Raw genomic sequence first — 13,158 nt, forward strand, 5'->3', positions numbered from 1 at the left:
TTTGATTCTGCTGTTCTTCCTTAATTTGTTCCATAGCCTCTTGCAGCTTGGCAACAGATGCTTCTAGGCGAGTCCAGTAGTCAATTTCAGGAAGTTCAGGGAGGAACTCCTGCGCCCTCCTTTTGATAGAGTTATCTTTCATTTGTCCTTCCATTGACTTCTTGGTGATTGGGTGCTCAATTGGGATGAATTCATCTACTCCCATCCTCACCCCATTATCTTTACATAGCAAAGAGATTAAGCTTGGGTAAGCCAGTTTGGCTTCAGTGGAGTTCTTGTTTGCAATTGTGTAAATCTCACAAGCAATCAGATGATGAATCTCCACTTCTTTTCCAGCATAATGCAATGAATCATCACTGCTCTCTTGATAGTAATCTCAGAACGGTTACTAGTGGGCAAGATAGAACGCCTTATGAAGTCCAACCAGCCTCTTGCAACTGGTTTGAGATCTCCCCTCTTGAGTTGGTTTGGGACACCTTTTGAATTGGTCATCCACTTGGTTTTAGGGAGGCATATGTCCTCTAGAACTTGGTCCAACCCCTTATCTACTCTCACCATTCTCCTATTAAAGGATTCAGGATCATCTTGTAGTTGAGGCAATTTGAAGACCTCTCTTATTTTGTCCAGATGGAAGTAAATAATTCTCCCTCTGACCATGGTTCTGTAGGTATGAAAAGCTGTTCCAGTCATTCTCTGCTTATCTGTCAGCCACAGATTTGAGTAAAATTCCTGAACCATGTTTCTTCCAACCTTTGTCTCAGGGTTGGTTAGAACTTCCCATCCTCTGTTTCGAATTTGCTCTTGGATCTCCGGATATTCATCTTCTTTCAGATCAAATTTAACTTCCGGGATCACTGACCTTAGACCCATTATTTTGTGGTAATGGTCTGCATGTTCTTTGGTTAAGAACCTCTCTTGACTCCAAAGATCCTTTGGAGTATTCTCTTTCTTACCTCTAGAATTGGCTTGTTTTCCTTTGGGAGCCATGATCTTGATGAGCCTTAGCTTAGTGATCACGGAAAAACACACCAAACTTAGAGGGTTGCTTGTCCTCAAGCAAAAGAAAAGAAAGAGGAGAGAGAGGAGGAGAGCAAATTCGAATGGTGGGGAAGGGGAGATGGCCGAACGTATATTTATAAGGGAGGGGGAGAGATTTCAAAAATTTTGAAGGAGATTTGAGAAGATATGGAAAGAGTTTGAGAGATATTTGAGTTTTTGAAGAAGATTTGGAAAGGATTTGAAAGAGATTTGAAGAATGATTTTAATTTTGAAAATTTGAAGGTGAATGATGAAATTTTGAAATGTGTTTATGTAGAAAATTATGGATCAAAACAGGAAAGTTTGAAAAAATTTGAAGTGGAAAGCAAAATCTCTGTCCCCCACCTATCTGGTGTTAAACGCCCAGAATGGTATCCATTCTGGCGTTTAACGCCCAAATGTTGGCCATTATGGGCGTTTAACGCCCATCCAGGTACCCTGGTTGGCGTTAAACGCCAGAAACCCCTTCATCACTGGGCATTTTGCTAAACGCCCAGGATGCTGCACACCTGGCGTTAAACGCCCAGAATGGTGCCCATTCTGGCGTTTAACGCCCAAAATGGTACCTTTACTGGCGTTAAACGCCCATAATGGTTCCCATTCTGGCGTTTAACACCCAGAGTACCCCTTACTGGCATTTTTTCGCCAGCAAGCTCCTTTTCTCTGCTTTTTGCACTGAATCCTTCTGTGACTCTGTGAATTCCTTCAATTTTGATGATCGTCCTTTGAGAATATGTATCAAACTTTTATTAAATAAAACAGATAACCTGCTAATGACTGGGTTGCCTCCCAGCAAGCGCTTCTTTATTGTCTTTAGCTGGACCTTTACTGAGATTCATTCAAGCCTCAGTTTTGAGCATTCTTGCTCAAAATTGCTTTCAAGATAATGTTTGATCCTTTGTCCATTAACAATGAACTTTTTGTCAGAATCAATATCCTGAAGCTCAACATATCCATATGGTGACACTCCTGTAATCACATACGGACCCCTCCACCGGAATTTAAGTTTTCCTGGGAATAGTCTGAGCCTAGAGTTGAAGAGCAGAACTTTTTGTCCTGGCTCAAAGACTCTGGATGACAACTTCTTGTCATGCCACTTCTTTTCCTTTTCCTTATAAATTTTTGCATTTTCAAAGGCATTGAGTCTAAATTCATCTAGCTCATTTAGCTGGAGTAATCTTTTTTCACCAGCTAACTTAGCATCCAGGTTTAGGAATCTGGTTGCCCAGTAGGTTTTATGTTCCAGTTCCACGGGCAGATGACAGGCCTTGCCATACACAAGTTGGTATGGAGAGGTTCCTATAGGAGTCTTGAATGCTGTTCTGTATGCCCACAGAGCATCATCCAAGCTCTTTGCCCAATCCTTTCTACGGGAAATTACAGTCCGTTCTAGGATTCTTTTTAGCTCTCTGTTAGAGACTTCAGCTTGCCCATTTGTTTGTGGATGATACGGAGTTGCTACTTTATGGCTAATTCCATATCGGACCATAGCAGAGTACAGCTGTTTGTTACAGAAATGAGTGCCCCCATCACTGATTAGTACTCTGGGAACACCAAATCTGCTGAATATGTGTTTCTAGAGGAATTTCAACACGGTCTTAGTATCATTAGTGGGTGTAGCAATTGCTTCTACCCATTTAGATACATAGTCCACTGCCACTAGAATGTAAGTGTTTGAGTATGATGGTGGGAACGGACCCATGAAGTCAATACCCCATACATCAAACAATTCAATCTCTAGGATCTCTTGTTGAGGCATGGCGTATCCATGAGGCAAGTTACCAGCTCTTTGGCAACTGTCACAGTTACGCACAAACTCTCGGGTATCTCTATAGAGAGTAGGCCAGTAGAAGCCACATTGGAGGACCGTAGTGGCTGTTCGCTCACTTCCGAAATGTCCCCCATACTGTGATCCATGGCAATGCCACAGGATCCTTTGTGCTTCCTCTCTAGGTACACATCTGCGGATCATTCCGTCTGCACATCTCTTAAAGAGATATGGCTCATCCCATAGGTAGTACTTGGCATCTGAAATTAATTTCTTTCTTTGCACCCTGCTGTACTCCTGGGGTATGAACCTCACAGCTTTATAATTTACAATATCTGCAAACCATGGAGCTTCCTGAATGGCAAAGAGTTGCTCATCTGGGAAGGTCTCAGAGATCTCAGTAGAAGGGAGGGATGCCCCAGCTACTAGTTCTATTCGGGACAGATGATCAGCTACTTGGTTCTCTGTCCCTTTTCTGTCTCTTATTTCTATATCAAACTCTTGCAGAAGCAACACCCATCTTATGAGCCTGGGTTTTGAATCCTGCTTTGTGAGTAAGTACTTAAGAGCAGCATGGTTAGTGTACACAATCACTTTTGATCCTACTAAATAGGATCTAAACTTGTCAATGGCATAGACCACTGCAAGTAACTCTTTTTCTGTGGTTGTGTAATTTTTCTGTGCGTCATTTAGAACACGGCTGGCATAATAAATGACGTGCAGAAGCTTGTTATGCTTTGATGATTGGATTTTTGACGGTTTAGAATTTCACAAATGAATTCTCGTTGCAAGTATAGTTTCTAAACCAACAATAATCCTTTCATACAAAAGATTGTTTGTCACAAGTAACAAACCCCTAAAATTAATAACCGAAGTATTCAAACCTCGGGTCGTTCTCCCTAGGAATTACAATAAAGTGTCTTGTTATTGGTTTGAGTTGTTTTGGGGTTTTGGACAAGAGGCATGAAAGTAAATGGCAATGAAAATAAACTAACGACTATAAAAGGCTCTTGGCAAGGTATGAAAATTAGAAGTCCTATCCTAGTTATCCTTCTCAATTGTGATGAGAATTGTTCATTGCTACCACTTAGTTAACCCTTACTAAATAAAGGAAAGTCAAGTGGATGAATTGACTTGAGCCACAAGTCCTAGCCAACTCCCAAGGAAAGACTAGCTTTAGTGCACTCTAAACCAATTAGCAATCTCTCCAATTACCAATCAACAAAGGAATTATATAACTCAAGTGTCACTAATTACTCTCCCTAGGCCAAGAGGAACAAAATCTATACTATATCTAGAAGAGGCATTTCAACAAACACATAAAAGGCAATAAAAGTAAACAATATAAATTGCAAGAATTAAAGAGAGATATAACTATAAAGGCAAGAGATCAATAATAGAAAAGCAAAGAAGAACAATTATTATGAATTACCTCTTATTGAATTGAAAGAAAATTGAAGAATGTAGAAGGAGCAATACTAGATCTACAACAAAATATAAGAACAACATAAAGGAAATTACAACAAAAGAGTAGAAGAAGATGAATGTAGCAACAAAGAATTGAAAGGTAGAAGTAGAAGAAAGCAAAGATTAAAACCTAGATCTAAGAACTAAACCTAATCCTAATCCTAATTCTAGAGAGAAGTGAGAGCTTCTCTCTCTAGAAACTAACTCTAACTACTAAACTAAACTAATGGTAACTAACATATGTTTCCCTCTTCACTCCTTGGGTTAAATAGCATCAGAAATGAGTTGGATTGGGCCCACAAGGCTTTAGAATTCGCTGGCCACGTTTTGCTTTAAGTGAACTAGGTGGCAGCAACAGCGCGTGCGCGTACTTTGCGCGTGCGCTCCACCATACGTGTAGCAACTATGGCAAATCTTATATCGTTTCGAAGCCCCGGATGTTAGCTTTCTAACCCAACTAGAACCGCATCATTTGGACCTCTTTAGCTCAAGTTATGGTCATTTAAGTGCGAAGAGGTCGGCTTGACAGCTTTCCGGTTCTTTCATTTCTTCATGAGTTCTCCAACTTTTCATGCTTCTTTCTTCATTCCCTTGATCCAATCTTTGCCTCCTAAACCTTAAATCACTTAACAAACATATCAAGGCATCTAATGGAATCAAGGAGAATTAGATTTAGCTATTTTAAGACCTAAAAAGCATATTTTCACTCTTAAGCACAATTAAAGGATAAGTTATAAAACCATGCTAATTCATAGGCTAAATGTGACAAAAGGTTATCAAAATACCCTAAATTCAATACAAGATAAACCGTCAAATTGGGATTTGTCAACCTCCCCACACTTAAACCAAGCATGTCCTCATGCTAAAACCAAGAGAAAGCAAAGGGATCAACATTTATTCAATGAAAACTAACTAAATGCAATCTACCTATATGCAACTATCTACATGAATGCAATTGCTTGGTCAAAATAAATTAATTCCCAAGAAGCATATATAAGCACAAGGGCAAAAGGTATTAACAACCATGCCAAACCACAATTGAATTGAGCTTATTAAATATTTTTACAAACTTGCATGAAAGGAGATGATCATTAGTGGAAACATGTAATTGAGCATCAAACCCTCACCGGATGTGTTTGTGCTCTACTCACTCAAGTGTTTAGGGTTGATTCTCTCAATTCTCTCCTAATCATGCTTTCTAAGATTTTTTTTTCTTCTAACAATCAACATATATTTCATGCATGCATACATCTATTATGAGGTCTTTTCTTTAGGTTGTAATGGGGCTAGGGTCAAGGTAGGATGCATATTTGGTTAAGTGGGCTTGATATTTGAATCTTTGATTAACCTTGACTTCCCACCTAACCTATGACAACCTATGCAATTTAAGTTCTAGCCTAACTACCCATTCTACTCACTTTTTCACATAGTCATGCATTTTCTTTTCTTAATTCGTAACACTTATGGATTGATTCCCTTTTATTGAGCTTCACTTTGGGGCGTTTTGTCCCCCTTTTTTATTTCTTTCTCTTTTTTTTCTTTCTTTTTCTATTTTTTTTCTTTTCCATATTATTTTTCTTTTCTTTTTTTTCTTTTGTTTTTTTTTCTCATTTTTTTTATATACAAGAACCTTAATGCATAAGGTTTTACATTTGATAAATACATGAGTATGTACCCAATTCCCAATATTTTCAATAACAATACAAAACTACCCTTTTATTCACCCAATGTCCCAAGGTTCCCACACTTGAATGATACTCACACACTCTAGCCTAAGCTAATCAAAGATCCAAATAAGGACATTTATTGTTTTTCGCTTTAAGGCTTGTAATGTGCTAAAATTAAGAACAAGCGGGCTAATCGTAGGCTCAAATTGGCTAACAAAGGAATATAAAAGGGTTGGCTATTTGGATAAGTGAGCTAATGAAATGATGGCCTCAATCATATAAATGCATGTATACACAAAATAATGGACATAAAGAATCAAACAAATCAAAGATTACATTCATAGAAAGAGAATAATGCACACAAGAAGGAAAGTAAGTGGTTATAGGATGTAACCATACCATTAGACTCAAATCTCACTTGCTTGTGTTCTTAGCTCAAAAATATGATCCACAATACATATATTTCAAGCAAGTTCTATGAAAAGTTTTCACTCAAATCAATTAAGGTGCCCTATAGATAGAAATCTTGAAAATTTTCATTATTTTGACTAAGCTTATTGTGTATACATATGCAAAAATTAAGAGAATGCAAGTAAAAATCCTAAAATCCTAGAATGAAATGCAAAAGTGTTGGGATTAGAAATTTGTCACCCAAAATCGCCGATTGGTCGGACGACCTCCCCACACTTAAAAGTTTGCACCGTCTTCGGTGCATACAAAGAAGAGCAGGGTGGACGGGTTGCTACAATTGATGAGCTCCTTCAAAAGGTTGTGCGGATGACTTGTTTGTTGCCCCATTTAGAAACTTTCCTTTCCTTCCGTATTGGTGGCCAACCCAAAAGGAAAGAAAGAAAGAAAATGAAGCCTATAACAAAGATATCAAGGCAATTAGAACATAGGCGGGGGCTAATGCCAAATAAGAGTATGATTCCCTACTACATGTTAGCTAAGCATGTGAGTGAGAAAACAATGTAAGCTAAGGCATATCATTAAGCTTGATGCAAGAGTAAAGTTAAAGCATGAAGAGTGTATTGAGCATCAAGTTCAAATGAGAAGAAGTGGGTCATGAAAGACAATATGATGTCATATCAATGCACAAAGACACAAGAGTCATACAAGATGAAGCATTGATTTAAAATTTTCATCACCCAACAATATCAAACAAGTCAAGAGGCACCAAAATAATGCAAGAATTTCTCAACAATTGAGTGTAAGAATCCAACACCATTATTGAAATGACACTTAGAAAAAAACTGAAAACATGCTATAGAAACAAAATGAAAATGGAAAGAGTGGAAGTATGCGAATGCAGTGAACAAAAGAAAATGGAAGATGAGAAAAAAAACTCTTTTTTTTTTTACCGACGCATGCGCGTCATGCACGCTTACGCGTCGATGTGCATATTGGTTGAAGGACGCGTACGCGCCAGGTGCGCGCACGCGTGTGTCGAGTTAGGCCGTAGGCATAGTGTCGGCCCAAGTCTGGCACAACTCTCGGGTAAAAGTACCAGGAGTGCAGATTGTGCAAACGACGCGCGCGCGCACAGTGTGCGTGCGCTTGCATTGCGAATTTAGATCATGTGCGCGTACGCGCCAGGTGCGCGTACGCGTGCATAGACTTGTGCCTTAGGCCCAATGTTCGCACAGCGCATGCCTAACTCTCGGGTTTTTGGCTGGGGTAGAATTTTTGCATCCACGCGTACGCGTACAGTGCGCTTGCGCGTGGATGGTCGAAAAATGCTCAAGTGCGCGTACGCGTTATGTGCGCGCACGCGTGGATGGTGTTTTGTTTTTCAAAAAATATTTTTCTAAGTTCTTACACCAATCCAAGCCTTTCAATCCTCCAAACAGCTACCAAAACACCCTAGAACCTTATTCAACATACTATACTACTAACTAAACTCAATAAAACAATAAAACAAGAAATTAAACTAATTCTACCAATATTTACAAAAGATAAAAATGAAAATGAGAATCTACCTACAATGGCAACTCAATTCACTTATTAACAAACTAAAAGAGTATGGAAAGAGTTTACCATGGTGGGGTGTCTCCCACCTAGCACTTTTATTTATTGTCCTTAAGCTGGACTTATGGGGAGCTCCTCATCAAGGTGGCTTGTGCTTGTATTCATCTTGGAACTCCCACCAATGCTTGGTTCTCCATTGTGCCCCAAGATTCTTCATGGATTGAGCCAAGTCTTGATGGAGTTCTTCACAAGCTTGGGGCTCCCAAAGTTGATCCTCTTCTTGTAATCCGGGATCCGACACTTTATTTTTACACCCGTCTTGAAGTTGATTATCATTATTAGTCCATCCGGGTGGTAAGTAAAGTGAATTCTCTATATAGTGGCCAACAATCCTCTTAGACCCATCTATTTGAGCACTACTCCAACCTTTATATCTCATGTTTGATGCATCAACCATAATGAGCCTTGATTTGCAACGCCCACCACAAAACCTTTTTCGCTTACGCTTCATCCCACAAATTTCCCTAAGTTGGCCATCCGTTTCAAGCAAACCATATTCAAGTGGGATAATAAAGCTAATAGAAATGAATTTTACCCACTCAAATGAAGGTATAGATGGCAACCTAGGCAAGGATGCTTCCAAAGATCTTGACAAAGCATAGCCAACCCTCGTTCTTCTATTTCTAGGGACTTCCACCTCTTCACAAGATCTCTTGATCTCAATCCTTTGTTCAACAATTTTATCTAAACCTTTTCCTTTACTCAAATCATAATAGGGAGGGTGAGAAAGATTTACCTCCTCAACGCTTTCAAATCCAACCGGAGAAGGTTCTTCATGCTCAAAGGATTCTTCACCACTAAGACTTGATGCTTGATCTTCATCACCAAGGGAACTCAATTCTTTCTCTATCCCATCCAAGTCTTCATATGGAATATGCTTTGGAAGGTGTGCACTTTCCTCCCTAGCATCAATTTCAATCATCTTGGAGGGGTTTTCTTCAACTCTATGTTCCCATGGAGGCTCCGCATCTCCTAAGTCTTCTACCACTTCTTCCTTGTCTTCAACAATTAAAGCTTCCTCCAATTGTTCCAATACAAAGCAACTTCCCTCATTTCCTACCGGAGTTTCCAATCTCTCCTTCATGCTATGTTCTTCATTTGATTCTCCACATGTGGCCATGGGAGTTCCTTGAGTATTCAAGCATTGGGAGGCTAATTGATTTGTTACCGCATCCAAGGCGGCCATGAAATTTTGCACATCCCTTTTCATCTCTTCTTGCCCTTGAACAAGAACACCAAGGGTTTCATCCATTAGAGATTGGGGTGGGTGGAAGGGTTCATCATTTTGGGGGAAGGGTTCATAGTAGGAAGATGGTTCTTCTCGGTAGAGTTGTGGTGGTTCAATATTTTCCATTCTTTCCACTTGTTGCACAACACACTCCATGGTTGCTTGAAATTGATCCAATGCTTCCTTGAGATGATCCCTTGACTCATGTTCCTCTTGGATAATATGATTAGGATCATGTGGCTCTTGGATCAATGGATATGAGTATTCTTCCATGGGAGGTTGTGGTGGAAAGTAGTATTCATCTTGTGGTTGAAAATTTTCGTATATTGGAGGTGGTTCATCTTGGTAATAATATGGAGGGGGTGGCTCTTGAAAATGTTGATGTTGGGGTGGTGGTAGCTCTATGTGTGGTTCATATGGCTCATATGGTTGTTGGTAGGATGGATATGGATTAGGGTCATATGAAGGTGATTGGTGAAAAGAGGCTTGTGAGTATGGTTGAGAGTTATGTTGAGGATATGGTTCATAGGCATATGGTGGTGGTTCTTGAAAGTCACAAGGTGATTCACCATAGCCATTGGATTGATATGCATCATAGAATGGCTCTTCTTCATAGTGCATTGGTGGAGGTTGTTGCCATGAAGATTGATCATATGCATATGGTTCCTCCCACCTTTGATTGTCCCATCCTTGATACACATTCTCATTATAGTTCTCATCACCTACAACATAATTGTAACTACACTCATAGCCAAAGTGAGAATTCATGGTAGCAAGAGAAAATAAGAGACAAAAAACTAATAAGAAATAATGAAACAAAATACTAAGACTAGCAAAAACTAACAAACAATCCAAAAATCAAGCTATTCACAATATTCACATATATACAATAACCAATAACATAACACCATTGCAATTCCCTGGCAACGGCGCCATTTTGATGATTGGATTTTTGACGGTTTAGAATTTCACAAATGAATTCTCGTTGCAAGTATAGTTTCTAAACCAACAATAATCCTTTCATACAAAAGATTGTTTGTCACAAGTAACAAACCCCTAAAATTAATAACCGAAGTATTCAAACCTCGAATCGTTCTCCCTAGGAATTACAATAAAGTGTCTTGTTATTGGTTTGAGTTGTTTTGGGGTTTTGGACAAGAGGCATGAAAGTAAATGGCAATGAAAATAAACTAACAACTATAAAAGGCTCTTGGCAAGGTATGAAAATTAGAAGTCCTATCCTAGTTATCCTTCTCAATTGTGATGAGAATTGTTCATTGCTACCACTTAGTTAACCCTTACTAAATAAAGAAAAGTCAAGTGGATGAATTGACTTGAGCCACAAGTCCTAGCCAACTCCCAAGGAAAGACTAGCTTTAGTGCACTCCAAACCAATTAGCAATCTCTCCAATTACCAATCAACAAAGGAATTAGATAACTCAAGTATCACTAATTACTCTACCTAGGCCAAGAGAAACAAAATCTAACTAATAGCTATAAGAGACATTTCATCAAACACATAAAAGGCAATAAAAGTAAACAACATAAATTGCAAGAATTAAAGAGAGATCTAACTACAAGGCAAGAGATCAACAATAGAAAAGCAAAGAAGAACAATTATTATGAATTACCTGTTATTGTATTGAAAGAAAATGGGAGAAACAAAAGTAGATCTACAACAAAACACAAGAACAACATAAAGGAAATTACAACAAAAGAATGGAAGAAGAATGAATGTAACAACAAGGAATTGAGAAGATAGAAGTAGAAGAAGATGAATTAAAATCTAGATCTAAGAACTAAACCTAATCCTAATCCTAATCCTAGAGAGAAGTGAGAGCTTCTCTCTCTAGAAACTAACTTCTAGAACTAAACTATGACTAATGGTAACTAACATATGTTTCCCTCTTCACTCCTTGGGTTAAATAGCATCAGAAATGAGTTGGATTGGGCCCACAAGGCTTTAGAATTCGCTGGCCACGTTTTACTTTAAGTGAACTAGGTGGCAACAACGGCGCGTGCGCGTACTTTGCGCGTGCGTGCCACCATACGTGTAGCAACTATGGCAAATCTTATATTGTTTCGAAGCCCCGGATGTTAGCTTTCTAACCCAACTAAAACCGCATCATTTGGACCTATGTAGCTCAAGTTATGGTCGTTTAAGTGCGAAGAGGTCGGCTTGACAGCTTTCCGGTTCTTTCATTTCTTCATGAGTTCTCCAACTTTTCATGCTTTCTTTCTTCATTCCCTTGATCTAATCTTTGCCTCCTAAACCTTAAATCACTTAACAAACATATCAATGCATCTAATGGAATCAAGGAGAATTAGATTTAGCTATTTTAAGACCTAAAAAGCATGTTTTCACTCTTAAGCACAATTAAAGGAGAATATACAAAACCATGCTATTTCATTGAATAATGTGGGTAAAAAGGTTATAAAATCCCCTAAAATCAATACAAGATAAACCGTCAAATTGGGGTTTGTCAACCTCCCCACACTTAAACCAAGCATGTCCTCATGCTTAAGCCAAGAGAAAGCAAAGGGCTCAACATTTATTCAATGAAAATTACTAAATGCAATCTACCTATATGCAACTATCTACATGAATGCAATTGCTTGGTCAAAATAAATTAATTCCCAAGAAGCATATATAAGCACAAGGGCAAAAGGTATTAATAACCATGCCAAACCACAATTGAATTGAGCTATTAAATATTTTTTACAAACTTGCATGAAAGGAGATGATCATTGGTGGAAACATGTAATTGAGCATCAAACCCTCACCGGATGTATTTGCACTCTATTCGCTCAAGTGTTTAGGGTTGATTCACTCAATTCTTCCCTAATCATGCTTTCCAAGATTTGTTCTTCTTCTAACAATCAACAAATATTTCATGCATGCATACATATATCATGAGGTCTTTTCATAGGTTGTAATGGGGTTAGGGTCAAGGTAGGATGCATATTTGGTTAAGTGAGCTTGGAATTTGAATCTTTGATAAGTTTAGACTTCCCACCTAACCTATGACATCATATTCAATTAAGTTCTAATCTAACTACCCATTTTTCACTTTTTCACATACTCATGCATTTTCTTTTCATTTCACAACACTTATGCATTGATTTTATTGAGCTATACTTTGATTTGGGGCATTTTGTCCCCTTTTTATTCCTTTCTTTTTTTTTCTTTCTTTTTTTCTATTTTTTTTATATTGTTTTTTTTTTCTTTTCTTTTCTTTTTCTTTTGTTTTTCTCTCTTTTTTCTTCTTTCTATATACAAGAGCATCAATGCATAAGGTTTTACATTTGATCAATACATGAGCACGTACCCGATTTCCAATATTTTCGATAACAATACAAAATTACCCTTTTATTCACCCAATGTCCCAAGGTTCCCACACTTGAATGATACTCACACACTCTAGCCTAAGCTAATTAAAAATCCAAATAAGGACATTTATTATTTTTCACTTTAAGGCTTGTAATGTGCTAAAATTAAGAACAAGTGGGTTAATCGTAGGCTCAAATTGGCTAACAAATGAATATAAAAGGGTTGGCTATTTGGATAAGTGAGCTAATGAAATGATGGCCTCAATCATATAAATGCATGTATACACAAAATAATGGATATAAAGAATCAAACAAATCAAAGATTACATTCATAGAAAGAGAATAATGCACACAAGAAGGAAAATAAGTGGTTATAGGATGTAACCACACCATTAGGCTCAAATCTCACTTGCTTATGTTCTTAGCTCAAAAATATGATCCACAATATATATATATTTCAAGCAAGTTCTATGAAAAGTTTTCACTCGAATCAATTAAGGTGCCCTATAGATAGAAATCTTGAAAATTTTCATTATTTTGACTAAGCTTATTGTGTATACATATGCAAAAATTAAGAGAATGCAAGTAAAATTCCTAAAATCCTAGAATGAAATGCAAAAGTGTTGGGATTA

This window comes from Arachis stenosperma, chromosome 5, assembly GCF_014773155.1.
Source record: "Arachis stenosperma cultivar V10309 chromosome 5, arast.V10309.gnm1.PFL2, whole genome shotgun sequence".
In the NCBI taxonomy this organism is placed as follows: Eukaryota; Viridiplantae; Streptophyta; class Magnoliopsida; order Fabales; family Fabaceae; genus Arachis; species Arachis stenosperma.